Source organism: Hemitrygon akajei, chromosome 4 (assembly GCF_048418815.1).
Source record: "Hemitrygon akajei chromosome 4, sHemAka1.3, whole genome shotgun sequence".
Taxonomy (NCBI): domain Eukaryota; kingdom Metazoa; phylum Chordata; class Chondrichthyes; order Myliobatiformes; family Dasyatidae; genus Hemitrygon; species Hemitrygon akajei.
The window spans coordinates 50,832,258-50,854,552 of record NC_133127.1 but is presented as its reverse complement, the minus strand read 5'-3'; the positions used below and the strand labels follow the sequence as shown (position 1 = coordinate 50,854,552).

General features: G+C 41.0%; 1 protein-coding gene across 9 annotated transcripts in view; it reads left to right on the top strand.

Annotated features, from left to right (window-relative positions):
- LOC140726324 (chondroitin sulfate N-acetylgalactosaminyltransferase 1-like) overlaps window positions 1-22,295 on the top strand; it is a 186,964-nt gene that overhangs the window by 29,357 nt on the left and 135,312 nt on the right. The window contains exons 1-2 of one of the 9 annotated variants that reach the window (XM_073042563.1): window positions 8,905-9,659; window positions 9,810-10,162. The exons of 7 other annotated variants lie outside the window; for them this stretch is intronic. The gene's annotated coding sequence lies outside the window, so the exon portion shown is untranslated. Of the gene's footprint in view, window positions 1-8,904; window positions 10,163-22,295 lie in introns of those variants that run through there. One more of the 9 variants, XM_073042559.1, reaches the window with a different exon arrangement.

Here is a 22,295-nt window from a genome sequence, read left to right as displayed (position 1 = left end):
AATAGAGAAGCACTTTCTGAATGCATATTTTTTCTTTGCTTTTTAGCAGACAAAATTAAACAAAAGGATTATTAGATGAAGAAAACAATGATCAATCACTTGGCATCTTGATAGTCGTGGTTATGCATGATTCAAGCAGAGAAGTGTATTGTCAAAGTGGCCTGTTGAATATCTGGTATGATGTAGATGCTGAAGAATCTCTTTGAATAAAAAATTGTTAACTTTTATATTGAAATTAAAAATTGCTTCCATTAAATTAGCATCAGATTTGAGTATTCAATTCAGCATTGATTAAAAAAATATGTCAATGATATGGATAACAGAATTGATGGCTTTATAGCCAGGTTTGCAGATGATACAAAGGCAGGTAGAGCAGCAGGTAGTGTTGAAGAAGCAAATGGAGAATAGTCAAATGAATGTAGGGAAGTGTGTGGTCGAGCACTTTGGTAGAAGGAACAAAAGCATGGACTATTTTCAAACAGGGAGCAAATTCAGATATCAGCTATGTAGAGGGAGTAGACTTGTTGGCCTCAATGACCTAATTCTACTCCTGTATCTCATGGACTTATTGTCTAAAATATAGTCGACTGTACTTCCTAAGAAGGTTGGCGTCATTCAATGTCTGTAGTGAGATGCTGAAGATGTTCTATAGGTCAGTTGTGGAGAGCGCCCTCTTCTTTGTGGTGGCGTGTTGGGGAGGAAGCATTAAGAAGAGGGACGCCTCACGTCTTAATAAGCTGGTAAGGAAGGCGGGCTCTGTCGTGGGCAAAGTACTGGAGAGTTTAACATCGGTAGCTGAGCGAAGGGCGCTGAGTAGGCTACGGTCAATTATGGATAACTCTGAACATCCTCTACATAGCACCATCCAGAGACAGAGAAGCAGTTTCAGCGACAGGTTACCATCGATGCAATGCTCCTCAGACAGGATGAAGAGGTCAATACTCCCCAATGCCATTAGGCTTTACAATTCAACCGCCAGGACTTAAGAACTTTTTAAAAGCTATTATTAATGCTTTTTGAGATAGTGATTTAGATGCATATCATATTTTTTACTGAGTTAAGTATTGTATGTAATTAGTTTTGCTACAACAAGTGTATGGGACATTGGAAAAAAGTTGAATTTCCCCATGGGGATGAATAAAGTATCTATCTATCTAGTAAAGGTCATGCCTTTCTTAAGGTTACATGAAAGTTTCTGCTCAATGATGACTGTGTGGAGTTGAAGTATTTGCATGCATTTCTACTGTTTATAACAGCTCAATGCACTGAAATGCTTGGATTTCTGAGGGCGATAAATTGATCAGATTTTTTTCATCTATTTAGGGTTTTGTATGTTTATGGAATGGAAAGTGGAGCTGAGGCCATAATCTTATTACCTAAGTGGCAGTGCAGAGTCAAGGGTCAAATGACCTATTCCTGGTCCTATTTGTTGTCGTCTTATGGTGAGAGACCTATCAGTGGGGTGAGATGCTGTGAGTGGATCTGTGATCTTTCTGTTATTTGTTGCTCTTGGGGTCTTGCGGTAATGACCTGGGCAAAATAATTGATGGCATTATGGCTAAGGTTACCACTTCTCTGCAAGGCAGGTGGAGAAGCATCTGGCATTGCAGATGCAGGCAATCTGTAGAAAGACTTGAACAGTTTGTAAAGTGGGCAAAGAAGTGGCAGATGGAATATAAGGAAAGGAAAGGTCCTTTATAAGGAAAGGTGCAGACTATTTTCTAAATGGAGAGAAAATTAAGACATTGGAGGTGCAAAGAGGCTTGGGAGTCCGAGTTTTCAATCCCCTTATCCCTTTAAGGTTAACTTGCAGGTTGAGTTAGTAGTAAGAAAGGCAAATGTAATGTCAGCATTCATTTTGAGTGAATTAGAATTGTAGTCTAGGACTAGACTGTACAGTGTTGGTTCGACAGTATTTTGAACAATTTTTGGTCCTGTACCTATGGGAAAAATGTGCTGGCTCTAGAGAAAGTCCAGAAGTTCAGAAGAATGATCCCAGGAATGAAAGGCTTAATGTATGAAAAATGTTTGATGGGGGTTGGGCCTGCACTCAATGCATTTCAGAAGGATGAGGATGAGGGAGAAGGAGATCTTTCTGAAACCTACAGAATAATTGAAAGGCCTAGATAGAGCGCATATAGAGAGTATGCTTCCATTAGAAGGAAAGTATAGGATCTGAGGACACTGCTTCAGAATAAAGGGACATTCGTTTAGAACTGAAATGAAGATGATTTCTTCAGTCAAATTGTGGCGAATCTATAGAATTCTTTGCCACACAGAGCTGTGAAGGCCAATTGGCTGATATTGTTAGGTTCTTGATTGGCAAGGGGTTAAGGGTTGTGGGGTGAACATGGGAGAATGGAATTGAGGATCATCTATGATTGAATGGCGGAGCAGATGTGTTGGGCGGAATGAATTGGGATCAGATGTGTTATCATAGACTTGAATGGTATGATTTTTAAAAAAAATTTTGTGGCAGCAGTACAGTGCGATGATGTAAACAGCATGTTACTGAACCTATAAGGGAATGTGCTGTCTTAGATCTGGTCCTGTGCAATGAGACAGGTAAAATTAGTGATCTTGTAGTTAGGGATCCTCTTGAAAAGTATGATTGAGTTTCTCATACAAATGGAGGGTGCAGTAGTTCAATCTAAAACCAGTGTATTACACCTAAACAATGGAGACGACTGTGGGATGAGGGAGGATTTGGTCAGTGTAGGCTGGGAACACAGGCTTTATGGTGGGACAGTTGAGGAACAGTGGAAGACTTTCAAAGAGATTTTTCATGGTGCTCATCAAAAGTATATTCCAGTTAAAATCAAGGACAGTGATGCATCATCAATAACTCTCGGAGATGTGAGGCGAGTTATAGGCTTTTATTAGCTGGAAGAGAGCAGTCAGCAGCAAGAGACCATCACACAACATCCTGGAGTCTGAGAGAGGAGCAGTGCCTCCAATCGCCTTTATACAGGGGTCTGTGGGAGGAGCCACAGGAGCAGTCAGCGGGGGGGGGGGGGGGGGGGCGTGTCCAGACAGGTATATGTAGTTCACCACAGACAGTAAGGGTGGGGAGAGCCAGCCTAGATAACTAAGGAAATAAAAGAAGGCATCAAACTAAAATCTCGTGTATACAAAGTCGCCAGGAGTAGTGGGAAACTAGAAGATTGGGAAAACTTTTAAAAGCAACAAAGTACCAAGCGAGCAATAAAGAAAGGGAAGCTAGATTATGAAAATAAATTAGCACAAATTATAAAAATGGATAGTAAAATTTTTTGTAATTATATAAGGTGGAAAAGAGTGGCTAGAGTGAATGTAGGTCCCTTGGAGGATGAGAAGGGGGAATTGATATTTGGGGAATGAGGAAATGGCTGAGACTTTGAATGACTATTTTGTGTCGGTCTTCATGATGGAGGATGCATCTAACATGCTTGAGAGATGTTATGGATGTGATGGGAGGTGAGGAGTTTGATACCACTAAAGAGTTAGTGCTGAGCAAATTGTGGGCCTGAAGATAGATAATTCCCCTGGTCCTGATGGAATGTATCCCAGGGTACTAAAAGAAATGGCAGAAGTTATAGTAGAAACTTTAGTGATAACTTAGTAAAATTCTCTGGACTTTGGGCAGGTCCCAGCAGATTGCAAGAAGACAAATGTCACACCACTGTTCAAAAAAGGATGTAGGCAAAAGGCAGTTAACTATAGGCCAGTTAGTTTAACATCTGTTGTTGGGGAAAATGCTCAAAACTATCATTAAAGAAGAAATAGTGAGGCATCTGGAAAGAAATGCCGTTAGGCAGATGCAGCATGGATTCAGCAAAGGCAGGTCCTGTTTGATAAACTTACTGGAGTTCTTTGAGGATATAATGAGTGGAGTGGATAGAGGGGAACAGATGAACATTATTTACTTGGATTTCCAGAAGGCTTTTGATAAGGTGCCACATAAAATACTTATCCATATTTATCCATAAGATAAGGATGCATAGAGTTGGGGGTGATGTGTTAGCATGGATAGAGGATTGGTTAACTAATAGAAAGAGGGTTGGGATACATGGGTGTTACTCTGATTGGTAGTCAGTGGTGAGCGGTGTGCCACAGGGATTGATGCTTGGCATGCAGCTGTTCATGATATACATTAACGATCCGAAAGAGGGGGCCAAGTGTAGTGTATCTAAGTTTGCTGACAATACTAAATTGAGTGGAAAAACTAATTATGCAGAAGATATGGAGAGTCTGCAGAGAGATATAGATAGGTTAAGTGAATGGGTAGGGGTCTGGTAGATGGAGTACAATGCTGCTAAATGCGAGGTCATCCACTTTGGAAGGAAAAATGAAAGAGCAGATTATTATTTAAATTGAAGCATGCTGCTGTGCAGAGGGACTTGGGAGTGCTTGTGCATGAATCACAGAAGGTTGGTTTGCAGCTGCAGAAGGCTGTCAAGAAGGAAAATGGAATGTTGGCCTTCATCGCTTGAGGAATTGAAATCAAGAGCAGGGAGGTTATGCGCACCTGTACAGTGTCCTAGTGAGGCCACATCAATACTGCATGCAGTTTTGGTCTCCTTACTTGAGGAAGGATATACTGGCTTTGGAGGCGATGCAGAGGAGGCTCACCAGGTTGATTCCAGAGATGAGGGGGTTAGACTATGAGGAGAGATTGTCGCCTGGGACTGTACTTGCTGGAATTCAGGAGAATGAGAGGAGATCTTAGAGAAACATATAAAACTATGAAAGGGATAGATAAGATAGAGGCAGGAAAGTTGTTTCCACTGGTAGGTGAGACTAGAACTAGGGGATAGAGCCTCAAGATTTGGGAGAGTAGATTTAGGACAGAGATGAGGAGGAACTGCTTTTCCCAGAGCTTGGTGAATCTGAATTGAAGCAGTGGAGGCTACCTCAGTAAATATATTTAAGACAATGTTGGATAGATTTTTGCATAGTATGGGAATTAAGGGTTATGGGGAAAAGGCGGGTAGGTGGAGATGAGTCCATGGCCAGGTAAGCCATGATCTTATTGAATGGCAGAACAGGCTGGATGGGCCAGACGGCCGACTCCTGTTCCTGTTTCTTATGTTCTTAAACGTTACTATAAATTCCAAAATAAATAGTACAAAAAATGAGTAATGAAGCAGAGTTCATGGACCGTTCAGAAATCTGATGGGTAGAGAAGAGGAAGCTATTCCTATATCATTGAATGTGGATCTTCAGACTCCTGTACCTGCTCCCCAGAGGTAGTAATGGCAAAATGGCATGTCCTGGATGGTGAGGGTCCTTAGTGATGCATGCTACTGCCTTGAGGAACTGCAGCTTGAAGATGCTCTCCAAGGTGGGGAGGGTTTTGCCTATGATGGAAATGACTAAGTCTAAAACACTGTACAGCCTCTTGTGACCCTGTGCTTTAGAGTATCCATACAAGGCTGTCCTGCAGCCAGTCACTGTAGATGTACGATTGTACATTTATAGAAACTTCTGTCAGTCCTTGGTGACATACCAAATCTCCTCAAATTCCTAACAAAGTAGAGCCAATGGTGTGTCTTTGTGATTGCATCAGTGTGCTAGTCCCAGGATAGCTCTCTCAAGATGTTGATGCCCAGGAATTTGAAACTGTTCACTCTTTCTATCACTGATCTCTCAATGAGGACTGGTGTGTTTTCTCCTGACTTCACTTTCCTGAAGTACATAATCAATTCTTGGTCCAATGGCCTAAATTTGCTCTTGTATCTTATGGTTCTCTCACATTCAATGTTCAAATAAGTTTAGTATCGAAGTACATATATTACACCATAAGCAACCCTGAGATTAATTTTCTTGCAGGCAAACTCAATAAATCCAATAACCAAAATAGGATCAATGATGGACCGCACCAAAAGGGTGGACAACCAATGTGCAAAAGACAACAAACTGTGCAAATACGAAAGGAAAGAAAAAAAGAATGATAATATTAAATAAATAAGCAATAAGTAATGAAACCATGAGATGAAGAGTTCTTGAAAGTGAGTCATAGTTTGAGGGATCGGTTCCCTGTTTCAGTGAACCTGGTGGTGTGGTCCTGAGGCTTCTGTTCCTCCTTCCTGCTGCCAGCAGTGAGAAGCAAGCATGACCTGAGTGTTGGGGGTCCTCACTGATGGATATTGCTTTCCTGCAACAACACTCTGTGTAGATGTGCTCAGTGGTGGGGTGGGCTTTACCCAATACGGACTGGGCTGTATCTGCTAGTTTTTGCAGGATTTTCCATTCAAGGGCATTGGTGGTTCCATACCAGGCTATGCTGCAGCCAGTGAATATACTCTCCACCGCACATCCAGAGAAGTTTGTCAATGTTTTAAATGTCATGCCAAATTTTGCAAACTCCAAGGGAAGCAGAGGCACTACTGAGCTTTCCTCATAATTGCAGTTGTGTGCCGGGCCCAGGACAGGTCCTCCGAAATAATAACACTGAGGACTGTAAAGTTGCTGACCCTCTACCTCTGATTGTCCGATGAGGACTGGCTCATGGTTCTCTGAATTTCTTCTCTTGAAGTCAATCATCAGCTCCTTGGTCTTGCTGACATTGAATAAGAGGCTGTTGTTATGGCATCAGTCAGCCAGATTTTCAGTTTCCCTCCTATATGGTGATTCATCACCACCTTTGATTTGCCTTACAACAATGGTGTCATCAGCAAACTTAAATTGGAGCTCTGCTTAGCCATACAGTGAATAGAACAGGAGGCTAAGTATATAGCCTTGGGATGAACCTATGCTGATGGAGATTGTGGAAGGAGATGTTGATGCCAATCTGATTGGGGTCTGCAAACGAGGAAATCAAGGAGGTATTGACACTAAAGTCTTGAAGCTTATTGATTAGTTTTGAGGGAATGATGGTGCTGAATGCCAAGTAGTGTTCGATAAAGAGCATCCTGATGTGTGCACCTTTGCTGTCTAGATGTTCAACAGTTGAGTGAAGACCTAATGGAATGGCATCTGCTGTGAACTTGTTGTGCTGGGAGGGAAATTGGAGTGGATCCAAGTCACTTCTGAGGCAGCATTTGATATGCTTCATCGCAATCCTCTCAAAGCACTTTATCACTGTGGATGTAAGTGCTATTAGATGATAGTCATTGAGGCAGGTTACCATGTTTGGTGGGTACCTCAGACTGCCAAAGTGAGAGGTTAAAGTTAATCAGTACTCCTTTAGAACTCGGTCCGGTACCCCATCTGGGCCAGATGCTTTCCACGGGTTCACCCTCCTGAGGAATGCTCTCAGATCAGCAGGGAAAAGCTAATAATTCATGCATGACTAAGTCTATTACCTTAAAGAATATGCACACAATGCTGGAAGAACTCAGCAGGTCAGGCAGCATCCGTGAGAAAAGAGTAGCCAACGTTTCGGGCTGAGACCCTTCATCCTGCTGAGTTCTTCCAGCGTTGTGTACGTATTCTTTGATCCACAGCATCTGCAGTTGTATTTTTGTTCTATTACTTTAAACCTGCTCCATTTTCTTTTTAAATCATGGTTGATCTATATTTCAGTTTTGTTTATCTGCTTTTGCCTAATGAAAAAAAATATCAATCTCAGTCTTGGAAAGTTTTCCATAACTTTGAGAGCTGTGTTCAAAAGTCATTCCCGATTCATTCCAGACAAATGTGCCTTAGCTGGCTTGTAACTTGAATTAAAACCACCCAGTTGGAGTCAACTTTGCCACTGGAGTGATTTTGCTCTGATTCTAGGGATTTAACTCGTGGCTGAATATATGGCACCATTTTGGTCATTTAAAATGCTTGCATTGAGTTTATATTTGTAAGTTCTGGCACAACTCACCTGTTGGAGGAACTCTGCTGGCCAGCCATCATCTATGGAAGAGAGTAAACAGCTGACATTTTGGGCCAAGAGCCTTCGTCAGTCCTTTTCCATAGATGCTGCCTGGCCTGCTGAGTTCCTCCAGCATTTTATGTGGATTTCGAGCATCTGTAGATTTTTCTCTTGCTTGTTCTACAACTTACCTGCTCCTTTTTTTTGTTTACCCCACTTTTATTCATTGCCAGTGAGGTAAGGGTTAATGAATCACGTATAGGCAACATCAAGGAAGGACAGCTGATACCTCCAGTTCAACCAAATAGGTTTTTATTACAATCCAATGTTTTCATGATCATATTACTGAAATGTTTTTAAATAGCAAATTAAGTTAATAGCTGAGATAGAAATTTTCTAACTGCCGTGATGGAAAATCTGTTTCTAGATCATTGATCTGGCTACCAGTTCAGTAATTCAAGCACTACGTTACTGTATCCCTCTTTACTCAAGGATCGTGGAAATATATTGTGTGTACACAGATTCTGCAAATGCTAGAAACCCAGAGCCACAAAGACAAACTCCTTGGGCTGACTCCCTTGAAATTGGGAGCCTTGCTGTTTCAGAAGGTAGTCACATATAGGCCAGACGAAGGAAAAACAAACAGGTCTCCTTACCCAAAGAACAATAGTGAGCCAGTTAGGTTTTGTGTCACTATTCAGTAGACTGGCTTTTTATACCAGATTTATTAACCTGAATTTAAATCCACAGCTGCTGTGGTGGGATTTGAACTTTGGTATGTGAATCATTCCACCAGACTGAGTATTGCTAAATGAGTAAATGAGCTACTATGTGACCAAGTCTCAAGATATGAAATTAAAACCAAAGTAATGTTCTTGTTATTTTGCAGAAAATTATCTCAGAACATCAATTGACACAACTAATCTCTAAATGCAAGAAGGATGTTTTCATTGAGCAAAAAGCTCAGAGAAACGTGGTGCAGTTTGAGAATAAAAGTAAATCTTTTAAGATTGTGGCATGAAAAAGCCACACCTTTGGAATTCCTCAGCTCTATTGATGAAGGAAGCTTACTCATTATGTTCATTCAAAACTAAAGACTGATAAGGGAAACCAGGGTTTGGAGATGTTGCTGGGATAAAGCACTGAGATCTTGCTGAATGTTGAGGAATAATTTTAACGTATGGTGGAGAAGTCTCTTGAGAGCCTTAGGGTCTATTCCTGTTTCTATTTATTTTAGCAAAACTCTAATAAAAGCAGAAAATACTCAACTGCTGAGACATAATTTGTGGGGTGAGAAACAGTCAGTGTTTCAGAGCTATGATCTTTCATCTGGATGGTGAAATATTAGGTACCAGGAATGTTTCAAGTTGCTGATTAGAGAGAGGGGCGGAGAATGTAAGTATGTAAGGGAATGTAAGCAATCAGATGGGGAAGAGAAAATGAATGGTGTACATTCGTGTTTGGCGGAGGGAGCATGATGAAGGTTTGTTAATGCTGATTTGCAAGTTTCATTTGCGCAGGATCCTGTGAAATCTCTATTAGGATTGACAAGGGTCAGGAGACTGCACAACAGAAGTGTGATCTGTGTTAATCCGTGCAACTTTGTCTACGTGGCCCATTTTGGAGCCCCTTGCAGAGTTGCATATGTCCCTGTTTTCAGGGACATCGGATGTTTTTGCCCCACTGCAGGCTCGCTTACTCTGCTCCACCAGCCACTCGATGCACTGCAGCCAGTCGGAAGCCAGCCCTTCCAGGGAAAGGGCTCATCGTGGACGTGGGCAGCCGTCTAGCTGGAAGCACTGGAGCTAGCCGTAAAACTGTGAACAATGGCTGGCAATGGATTGATTAAAATTCTCAAGTGTCCAATTCTGAGGTGAGATCTATTGAACCACAGCTGCTGAGAATTATCCCTCCTGTTCTCATGAATGAACATCAGGATGATTGCACTCTGGATTTTTTATTTTGACTTTAAGCTTCTATTCATTTAACGCCAGCTGTGTGGTGAAAAAAACACCTCTTTCAGATCAGACGGTTGAGGGAGTTTGGAATGGGCCCCCAAATCCTGAGAATTTTCTACAGGGGCACAATTGAGAGCATCCTGACTGGCTGCATCACTGCCTGGTATGGGAACTGTACCTCCCTTAATCGCAGGACTCTGCAGAGAGTGGTGAGGACAGCCCAACGCATCTGTAGTTGTGGACTTCCCATGATTCAAGACATTTACAAAGACAGGTGTGTAAAAAGGATCACTGGGGAACCAAGCCATCCAACCACAATCTATTCCAGCTGCTACCTACCGCAGCATAAAAGCCAGGACTACCAGGCTCCGGGACAGCTTCTTCCACCAGGCCATCAGACTGATGAACTCACACTGATGTGAGTGTGCTCTATATTACATAGACTGTTCTATTTATTATAAATTGCTATGATTGCACATTTAGATGGACATGTAATGTAATGATTTTTACTCCTCATTTATGTGAAGGGTGCAAGAAATAAATTCAATTCAATTCAACCTGAAGCCAGGTTGAGGTCTTGACAGGAGTTGCTGTTAAATTAGCTGTGAATGGATGTCTTCCTTTTAGCTACTCAGTGGGACCTTGGATTAAATTTAAATATGGTATTGACATTCATGCATACTCTAGCATATTCGGAATGCTTTTCAACACAGGTGACCTTCCATTTTGTGTAGCCTTCTCTCATCATTTAAAGGACTGTGCTTGTTGGATAATGGAACTGTACCAGAAGTTCAGAGCAACATACCAGTATCTGCAGACGTTCTCATGTTTGTGCGCCAGAAGTTCTGCACCAAGTAGGGTTGCTGTGAAATAGAAGGAGATGCAATAGAAATGCATATGCCACCTTTATAGGCTATTTTTTTCTTTAATGTTGTTTTGTGAGTTTTATATTTATTCAATAATGGTCCATACTAAAGAGACTGACACAGAGCTGATTTAAATGGATTTAATTGTGTGGGATCTATGTTAGAAAATTCAGATGTACTGCTCTTGGGTTCAACAGTTTCTCCCATAGCCTATTGGTTTTGTTAATTCAGTAATATTCAAATTATTGCTGCAGGGGGCCTGTTTTAGACCCTAAGAGGAGCCCCAGTAAAATCTCCCACTCGTATGATTATTTTTTTTCGTTATTATAATTGAGTAGGTTTAGCTTCCTTTTGAGTGAAGGTTTAAATAAGTACAGCTCTGAATTGTCATTCTCTGCTGAGCTGATAAGCATGTTGCCATGACAATGGTGGTGACTCGTGGGCACTTTCTGGTTGTATCAGCCAGTCGCAGCCGATACGGCCTTTTGGAACTTTTGATGCTGAGTGGTAGCCAGCTGGGTCAAGTAGGTAAAACATATACCAGAGCAGGTTAGTGCACTCACTGCATCTCTCTTGCCCCCACTGCTGTCATTTTCTTCGTAACTGCCCTTATCAGACATTAACTCCCGAAACGCAGCAGTAGTAATATCTATAATCAAATTTGAGAAATGTAGTTTGAACTGAACCATCACCTCTCATCACCCTTTGCTGCAGACATCGTACTACCTTAGCAGCAGGGCGTAAATTGATGTTGTTGTAAATCTCTAATCCAGTCTGACGCAGCAAAGCAATCACGAATTTTTAGCAATTATGCAATAATACCCAAGGCAGTGTTCACAGGGAGCTCTTATTGCCACTGACTTTGGCAGGAGCTGAGTGCTGTGTCTGTTTTGGCACAAGCCCACTAGACTTCTTTGGTTGGCTGTGTGTTTTATTTTCTACAGTACTTAATTAGATTTGACAATGAGGTGAGAATTAATGAAAATATTGGGTGCTGTTGATTTGGGGAAGGATGCAGAATTTGGTTCAGCATATCAGCCAATAAAATGCATTGTAACTATTCCATGTAATGTGTCATTTGGCTGTTAATTGCTTATGCCTGCTTAGAGAGGAGGGTTGAGTTCTACAGAAAAGAAGTGTTTTCAAATGTTGTGCCAATGTTAACAGGGGCTTAATAGTGAAAACTAATCATGTCAGCATTTACTTTCAAACATGTAAAATATTAGCTAAAATGGGAGAAGGTAAATAGAAGAGGAAATGTTTTCTTATTTGAATGGACAAATGAGGGTACAGCACTGAACTGGGACATCAGGCTCAACTTTTTGTTTCACTTTTTGTTCCACGTGTCATCTGAGTTTATCCCACTCACTTATTTTCTGCATTCTTTTCAGTTCTCACTTTTTAAGAAGCAGGTTCATTATACTTTATTTTATTATAGCCTTCTTTTCAAACAACTAAATCTATCCCCACCATAAGCTTAAATTCCATTTTTTTTCTAACCTGCGGATCATTGTGTTGGGTTTGTATCTCAACTTAAGAACATATCTCTCTACATGGGTGTTGTACTGTTAAAAGAGATGACTTCTAGATAGGATAATAAACTAATGATCTATGTGCTTATTCATCTTGGTTTAGAAGATTTGGTGACGTGAAGTTTTGAGAACTGATTGGTTGTGCAAGCTGATATTTCTTTCCTGAGGGATGAACTGCATAGATGTCATTATTAATCCCTCCTGAAATCTGTGAGAGCATGTGCACCATGAATCCTTCTTCTTCCTGTAGGAGCTTAACTGGGCACTTCTGGTTTGCACAGTTTTACACATCACATGAGCCTGTCACTACACAGATTGTCCTGTTCTATGGAGATGAGGGTATGAATAATTAAACTCAGCTGAAAGCACTTTGAATCCAGTGATCTGTTATTATCAAACAGTAATACGTACGACAGGCTTTGTGGGTTGGGGTTGGGACATGAGGAACTCCATCCACCTCCCAAAATTAATAAATATAATATGACGTGTGTATTCAACATGCTCTTAGAAAAGTTTACATTCCTGTATCACATTCTGCCACCTCATTCTTGGTTGATTGTTCCCACTTGTACAAACCACTTCAAGGTTCTCAGAACAATATAAACACCCATATCAAGCCATGTTAGAAAGGGATGACTCATTTGGCAGTATCTATGCAAATTATTCAAACCACCTAGTACATTTCATCCCCCTGACAAGAGTATAACCTTCATGATATATTGAAAGCATTTGTTGAGTTAATCCTCTGGAAGCTCCTGAGTATTGTCAGTAATGGACCAGTTAACTCTGTTCATTGGCATTATTCTATTGGGAAGAGCTTGTAGAGTCTGGATCATTTACATACACAATGCTGTTCATGTGTTTTCAGTTGCTATTGATAAATTGTACTTTTGACATTTTTAAATGCCATAGAAAGGCGATTGTTTTCCACCTCCTTGAACCATCTGAATTCCTCTCCGTAATGGGGCCCCTACGATAGTTTCGGAAATCTGCCTCCAGGAGCCTGAGCCAACAATGATGAAGGAACAATGGCGTGTGCCCAAGCCAAGGCAGACTGATGTAACTTGGAGTTGATGTTGTGGAGACCATGGGGAATTATTCTGTACTAAAGTTGTAATACAAATACATCTGGTTGCACATACTCATCGGAGAAGAGAAGGTGACTGGGAAAAGTATGAAAGAGAATTCACATTTTGGAACATTGCCAATAAAGGAATTATTGAAGTATGGTCACTGTTATTTTGTAGGGAAAAATCAGACATTTAGGTTTTGTACTGGAAGGTCCAATAAATAGCAATGAGTAAATAACCAGTCTGTCTTTACTGAATTACCAAGGAATTGCTGCTGACAAGGGAACCGACTTTCTTTTCCTCATTTTGGCACATCTGGAGGGGTGCAGCTAAAACCTTGTGTTGATTGTCCTTTTGAATATTAACACTTATGACAATTCAGCTTTCCCTTTGTTCTTGTGTTATTCTTGCCCTCTCCCCCTGCTGTGGATTGTACCTGTATTGTCCTGGGTCCAATCATTGTTAAGTCTAATACATTAAATTATCATTGGTATGGATGACAGTTTTTTTAAGTATCTCAGAAAGGTGTAACAGTGGTAGCCTCACTAACAGTTGAATCCTGGGGAGTTGTTGAACCTGAGCGTACCGCTCTCAGCAGCATGCTTTAACGTTTCCTCATGAGAGGAGAGAATCATTAACAGATGTCAGGCCACAAGACGAGTTCTTCATTTAAAAAGAACAAGAAAACCATTAAAACAGATTAAGATACTTCTAATCTCTTGCCGGAAGTTAATTCTCTTTTTATTTCTAGAAAATGTACCAGATGATATCCAGCACTAATACTCCTATACCACACACCTGCTATCAAAATGCCATGCCTACTTGAGTTGTTATTGGTCATTTCCTGCTGAACATTGTGCGACCAAGCTTTATGGCGTAGATTTAACCACAGCCCATTATAATGCTGGAAGATTATTGTTAGTGTAAGCTTGCTTTGTAGAACCTTACTACAACCTTTCCTACATTTTGTCTTTAATATATAGAAGTCTCTTATGGTGGTGAGGTGTGATTAAATTGCTTAATAAGCACATTTTTAAGAAAAATTTCTGTACCTTGGAATGTGTGGGTTGGCTGCTGTATGCTTTCATGAATAACCTATTATTGAGAGACATTAATCATCGATTTGATTTATAGTGGCTTGTGCAGAACAGTTTAGCAGTGCACAGAGCACTGATTTTTCACGGGATTGGAACTGTCCTTTTCCTGTCTGACTTTAACTAAAATTCAAGGTGTGTATATATGCATATATATAATATTTCACCCAGGAGTTCAAAGTGACTGGGTCAACACAGTCTTAATGCCTTCCACAAATGAAGCACAGGGAATGATTTATCCACCTGTAACCATTGGCTCAGTCTTTGTCTAAGTGATGCTCAGATTTTATAACTTGGCAAACGTGTGCTACAGGAAAAATGATCCTGAAGCTTTCATTTCTTCTGGGTGTAAGCACATTTATTGAATTGGTTTGGAGAATATGGTAATTGGCATCAGCTTATTATTTTCACAAGCACCGGATACAATGAAAGTTTTTGTCTGTATGCCATCCAGACAGATCTTTCTATACATAAGAAAATTGAAGTAGTACAAAAGGAAAACAATAATTGTAAGTTATAGAATTGAGATTGAAGAGTAGAATGACTATGTTTGAAGGCATCTGGCATGAGTGTCTATGCTCTGGGGCCAACGTGGATTCAAGTTCAAAGTCTCTAGGTTGAGTAATATTTGTAGGCCATTTTCCATAGACTGATCTACGAAAGTTTATCTCTGTACAAACTTTCCTTCCTCTGCCCATTTGCCTCCACAACCTAATGCCCACCTGTTCTTTTCTCTTATTGTGCTCCATTTATATCTATCTCAACAGAACACATAAAGGAGCCTCAAATAAATTTCTGATCTGATCCATGTAGTAAAGGCTTGAACATGGGAAGTAAGTTTTAAGGAAGCAACTATTGGAGAGAAAAGAGGGATCCGAAAGGCAATGCCAATCTTGGGAGTTAGTCTTAAATGCACAGCCATTTATTACATGATAATATAAGGTGAGACCAGAAACGAATGTAAATAGATATCTCTAAATGTGAGAAAACAGGGAACCGTGGTGCTCCATCAGCAGATAGAACGTCTGTTATACAGCACACACAGAATGCTGGAGGAACACCGCAAGTCAGGCAGCGGCTATGGAGGGGAATAAACAGTTGACATTTTGTGCTGAGAACTTGCATCAGGACTGGAAAGGAAGAGGACAGAAGCCAGAATAAGAAGATGGAAGGAGTTCAAGTTGGCAAGTGATAAGTGAGGTTAGTTGAGGGGCAAGTGGTGGGTGCGGGAGGAGGGGGGGGCGCTGAAATAAGAAAATGGAAGGGGATAGGTAGTAGAAGTAAAACAAAAGAAATATTCTTCGTTTTTGATCTGGAAAAAGTGGTCAAAGGCAAGTTTTTGCCAAATCAAACCTGTTATATCTTGTTAAAAGAACAGGTCTGGATTAACTTTTATTTACAAGTTATCCCTGCATTTCAAATGGCCTGTAAGTATCTTCCCTTTTAGCAATACCTCAGCATCAATTTTTGCCAACAAATTCAATATTCAGCCATGTTCCTAGAACTGTCTGTTCCTGTAACCATATTATTATTTCTTTTAACTACCTGTGATTAGAGGCCTCTGACCTTACTTCATCAGTACAATAATTACTATTCACTTGATGGTTTTTAAATGTGGGCTTTGTTTCTGAGAATGACAAGTAAAATTTCTGTTTAATCCAAGATATCTTTGACAATAACAACTCCATAAAGAAAGAGACTACAGTTACTGGAAATCTGGAGCAACATACAAATGAACTCAGTGGAATAGGCAACATTTGCAGAGGGAATTGGACAGTTTCTAGTTGAGCCTCTATCAGGACTGGAATGAAACAGGAGATGGTGTTTATAAAAAGGTGAAGGTGGAGCAAGAGCTAGTGGGTGATGGATCCAGGTGACAGTGGTGGTGCGATAGGCTGATGAGGGTGGGTAGAGAGTGGGAATGATCAAGAAGCTTTTGACTGTATGCTGTCGTCCATGGGTGCAGCCTGATCCACAGAGTTCCTCCAGCTTACTTTTGTTGCTTAATGAAGAAAGATCTGTTCTATAAAGATGCTTTCTCAAATGCAGTATATCCCAACTTGTCTTTCAGCTAATGTTGCAGTGTTGAAGTGTGATTGTACTTTTAATGCAGGAGGATCCATTTGTACACAACTCCAGGTCCATTTTGACTTGACTATGGCCAATTCAAGTACAACACAAGTCCAAGTACTTGAAATTTTCTATACCTGATTCACTCTAGGCAGATTACACAGTCTGAATGTGGCACAAAAGCATACTTAACATTGCCCTGGAGCAGTGTTTCCCAACCTTTTTTAGCCCAATGCCCCTTAAAAGAACTTTCATACTTACTAAAGCACCTTCGTAGTTGCTAATGCCCCTCTTAGGCACAATATACTTTCTGGTGCCCCCATAGTGTAAAAACATGTTGACCATATGCTAACATGAGAATAATGATTCTGTTTTAAATTTTTATTTGTCTTTAAACCTAGCTTATACAGTACATGTGTGCTGTATAGTAGCTTCAATGAAAATGTGATCCTTGAGCTTGATGGTTTTTAGCAGGAGTTGAAATATCTGGTTCAAGTTGTGACAGCAAAAGCCTTGTCCCCACGCATAACAACATCCAAGTGGTTTCTGCTTTTTGTGAGTATGTGGTTGACTGCACTGAAGCCTCTTTCAACAAGGTAAGAGGATGGCAATACAATGAAGAACAGTTTGGCTTTTCTCCAAAGGTCAAGAAACTTTCTATGACAGTGTAGCCACGTACCACAAAAGCCGACATTTTTGAAAAGCATTTTTGCTTCTTCATCATTCTGAATCTCGATATTTTCTTCTTGCAAGCTCTCTTCCTGTTCTTCCACCTTGGAAAGAAATGGGTTAGTTACCCAGTCCAGAATTTCCAGATCTTTCAAATCCTTGATTCAATTCAGAAAAACCTTCCTCAGTGACTGCAGGTCTAAACAGTACTCTTGCAAATCACCATCTGTGAAAAAGAGTGCCAAACTGTGAGGATATTCTCTCCCAATGTTTTGCTTGTATATTTCCAGTTTTAAGATAAAAGTGGACACTGCACTTATTCCCTGGATTAAGTTGAAATTCTCATCCTGTAGTTTCCTATTTAGAATGTTCATTTTGCCATATAGATTTGCTAGGTATGCCACATCTCCACATAGAAGTTCAATCTTGTTTCCCAAGCTCTTGTCGACTTTGAGCAAAAATTCAACCACAGTGTCAGAAAGATCAGTTTTAAGCAGCAGCCTTTTGACAGCCAATGCACTTCAGTGTGAAGAAGCAAGTGTTCAACCTCTTCATCGTCATCTTGGCATAACTGCTGGAATATTCTGCTGTTCAATGGATGAGCTCTAATTTTGTTGATAGCAGATATTACAAGAGTCATGCTTGAAAAAAAGTCACTGGCTGAGGTTTTTGGTTACAAGATGTTGACGATGAATTACACAATAGATTGCAAACAGACTTGGAATTTTTTTTTCATAAATGCCTCTAAATCAATGTGGTGACCTGTCATATATGGTGCTCCCATCTATTGCACAAGAAATGATGTTCTCAAGCAGAATACTTTTATTTTCAATATATATTTTGATCTCATCATAGATTGATTCATCCATTGATATTTGTTTTTAACTTTTTACAAAAGCAAACCTCTTCATAAGCTTTTCCATCTCCGATTAAACCGTACATATGCCATTAGCAATGCCTCATCGTTTTGCACAGTTGACTCATCCAATTGTATCTCAAATTCCCAATTTTGTAGCTCTGTGCATAGTTGATATTCAGTGTCTTCGCTCATTTCATCAATACGATGAGCTACAGGGGAAAATACTGGTATCCATTTTGAGAACGGTGGTGAGCACTTCTGATACAGCAGGTATTATTAATCTTTCACCAATTGTATGAGATTTTCTACACTTTGCTAACATTTTGGTAATGTTGTTAGAAGCAATGAAACCACTATCAAGGTCATTTTAGATTTTTTGACAAATGACTTGAGTGTGCAAGGCTTTTCAAATGCTTCTTTCATCTTCTGGAACTGAGTAATACCATAAGTAGCCTTTTCAGAATGCCATTTACAAAAGTGTTCCTGCAATCTTGATGGTTTCATGGCTTCATTAGACAGTACAGTATTCCAAGTAAGACACATGGAGTGTTGCTGATCTGATGGGAATGGAGTAAAACCATACTTCAGCTACATATCTCTGTATTGACGCACGGTCTGTAGTTTCTGTTTCTCAGCAGGATTAGAATTCAATGCTTCATCACTATCAGACTCATAGAGGTTGCGCCATACATTTTTATCCATCATTAATGGGGCTAAATTAAAATTTAAAAATTAACACAACTGGGAATACCTATTGGATGTTGATAGCAGCAGCAGGTTGACACAGATGGAACGATGGTAGTGGCACGCAAAGGAATGGCGAGGCGGAGATGAAGATGATCACAACACTGAAAATTACATTGACAAGGATTCAAATTGGAATCTCAAAGTCAGTCTGGATAAAGCTGGTGTTCAGCAAGCTACCTTTATACTATTCCAGTTAGCGTGATTGACCGATCACATAAGGTCTCATAATCCCCAAAGATGGTTCTTGACTGAACATATGAGGCCGAGGTCGCTTTGATCACCCTGAGGAATCCTCAGGTTTACTGGCTCTCTTTCACCATTTAGTTCTGGCCGGTTCCGTATCATTGCGCGACCTGTTTTCCGTAAATCTGTAGAGAAAATTGAGAAGGTGTACTTAACTTACCAACTGTCAAATTGCATGAACTCATTCCATGCTGTGAGTCCAGGGAAACTGTTGGACACCCTGGTTGCTAATTTATGCATCCCCAATATTGTCTGTCTGGTTGCTAAGGTCAGATGAAATTGCCGAGTATCAGATGCTTTGTGATGACGAGTCCTCCCCGCCTGCAGAGCTATGGTCCTCCTGTGTTCCAATGCCTCATCCTTTTTTTGGGAAGTGCCTGCTCTACTAACCCTCAATCAGGTCTCATGCCTCAAGTTAGGGTGCCGCTTACTGCCCCACCCCCCCAAGAATCTTCAGTGCCCCCCCCATGACTTTTATTTCCTCTAATGCCCCTTTAGTGCACGTAATCACCCCCGCTGGGAATCACTGCCCTGGAAAATAAACCAAACCCAGGCAATGTCCCCTGTTCACTCCTTTGTGGCATATCACACCTTGCTACTGACTCAGGTCTATTCAGAGTCAGTCAGGATCAGATGTATCAGATCAGATCAGGGACCTCGAGGTAAAGGAACCATTAGGAGGTAGTGACCATAATATGGTATGTTTTAACCTACAATTTGAGAAGGAGAAGGGAAAATCGGATGTGTCAGTATTACAGTTGAACAAAGGGAACTATGGAGCTATGAGGGAGGAGCTGGCCAAAGTTCAATGGAACAATACCCTAGCAGGGAAGACAGTGGAACAACAATGGCAGGTATTTCTGGGAATAATGCAGAAGGTGCAGGATCGGTTCATTCCAAAGAGTAAGAAAGATCCTAAGGGGAGTAAGGGGCGGCTGTGGCTGATGAGGGAAATAAAGGGCAGTATAAAAATAAAAGAGAAGAAGTATAACATAGCAAAGATGAGCGGGAAACCGGAGGACTGGGAATGTTTTAAAGAGCAACAGAAGATAACAAAAAAGGCAATAGGCCAAGAAAAAATGAGGTACGAAGGTAAACTAGCCAAGAATATAAAGGAGGATAGTAAAAGCTTCTTTAGGTATGTGAATAGCAAAAAAATAGTTAAGACCAAAATTGGGCCATTGAAGACAGAAATGGGTGAATTTATTATGGGGAACAAAGAAATGGCAGACGAGTTGAACAGGTACTTTGGATCTGTCTTCACTAGGGAAGACACAAACAATCTCCCAGATGTAATAGTGGCCAAGGGAACTAGGGTAAAGGATGAACTGAAGGAAATTTATATTAGGCAAGAAATGGTGTTGGATAGACTGTTGAGTTTGAAGGCTGATAAGTCCCCGGGACCTGATGGTCTGCATCCCAGGGTACTTAAAGAGGTGGCTCTAGAAATCGTGGATGCATTGGTAATCATTTTCCAATGTTCTATAAATTCAGGAACAGTTCCTGCTGATTGGAGGGTGGCTAATGTTGTCCCACTTTTCAAGGAAGGAGGGAGAGAGAAAACAGGGAATTATAGACCGGTTAGCCTGACGTCAGTGGTGGGAAAGATGCTGGTGTCAATTATAAAAGAGGAAATTACGACATGTTTGGATAGCAGTAGAAGGATCAGTCCGAGTCAGCATGGATTTATGAAGGGAAAATCATGCTTGACTAATCTTCTGGAATTTTTTGAGGATGTAACTATGAAAATGGACAAGGGAGAGCCAGTGGATGTAGTGTACTTGGACTTCCAGAAAGCTTTTGATAAAGTCCCACATAGGAGATTAGTGAGCAAAATTAGGGCACATGGTATTGGGGGCAGAGTACTGACATGGATTGAAAATTGGCTGGCTGACAGGAAACAGAGTAGCGATTAACGGGTCCCTTTCGGAACGGCAGGCTGTGACCAGTGGGGCACCGCAAGGTTCGGTGCTGGGACTGCAGCTGTTTACAATATACATTAATGATTTAGATGAAGGGATTAAAAGTAACATTAGCAAATTTGCTGATGACACAAAGCTGGGTGGCAGTGTGAAATGTCAGGAGGATGTTACGAGAATGCAGGGTGACTTGGACAGGTTGGGTGAGTGGGCAAATGTATGGCAGATGCAGTTTAATGTGGATAAATGTGAGGTTATCCACTTTGGTGGCAAGAACAGGAAGGCAGATTACTATCTAAATGGAGTCAAGTTAGGAAAAGGGGAAGTACAACAAGATCTAGGTGTTCTTGTACATCAGTCAATGAAAGCAAGCATGCAGGTACAGCAGGCAGTGAAGAAAGCTAATGGCATGCTGGCCTTTATAACAAGAGGAATTGAGTATAGGAGTAAAGAGGTCCTTCTGCAGCTGTATAGGGCCCTGGTGAGACCCCACCTGGAGTATTGTGTGCAGTTTTGGTCTCCAAATTTGAGGAAGGACATTCTTGCTATTGAGGGAGTGCAGCGTAGGTTCACAAGGTTAACTCCCGGAATGGCGGGACTGTCATATGTTGAAAGATTGGAGCGACTGGGCTTGTATACACTGGAATTTAGAAGGATGAGAGGGGATCTGATTGAAGCATATAAGATTATTAAGGGATTGGACACGCTGGATGCAGGAAGCATGTTCCCGCTGATGGGTGAGTCCAGAACTAGAGGCCACAGTTTAAGAATAAGGGGTAGGCCATTTAGAACAGAGATGCGGAAAAACTTTTTCACCCAGAGAGTGGTGGATATGTGGAATGCTCTGCCCCAGAAGGCAGTGGAGGCCAAGTCTCTGGATGCATTCAAGAGAGAGTTAGATAGAGCTCTTATAGATAACGGGGTCAAGGGATATGGGGAGAGGGCAGGAATGGGGTACTGATTGTGTATGATCAGCCATGATCACAGTGAATGGCGGTGCTGGCTAGAAGGGCTGAATGGCCTACTCCTGCACCTACTGTTTATTGTCTATTGTATTACCACTGACATATCTCATGAAATTTGTTTTGCTGCAGCAGCACAGTGCAAGATATTTTTAAAAAATGCTATAAGTTACAAAATATGTATTGTAAAAGACTAATAATGAGGTAGTGTTCATAGGTTCATGAAGAAACTGTTCTTAAAACACTGATTGTGGGTATTCAGGCTCCTGTGCCTCCTCCCTGATGGTATTAACTTGGAGGATGTGGGCCAAATGATGAGGGTCTTTAATGATGGCAGTGCCTCTAGAAGGCGGTGAGGAAGGTTGTGCCGATGATGGAACTGGCTGAGTACAACGCTCTGCAGCCTCTTGTGAATTTGTGCATCATGCCAGTCAGAATGTTCTCCATCCTTGGTGACATATCAAATCTCTTCAAACTGCAAATGAAGTGTAACCTCTGGTGCGATTGCATCTATGTGGGG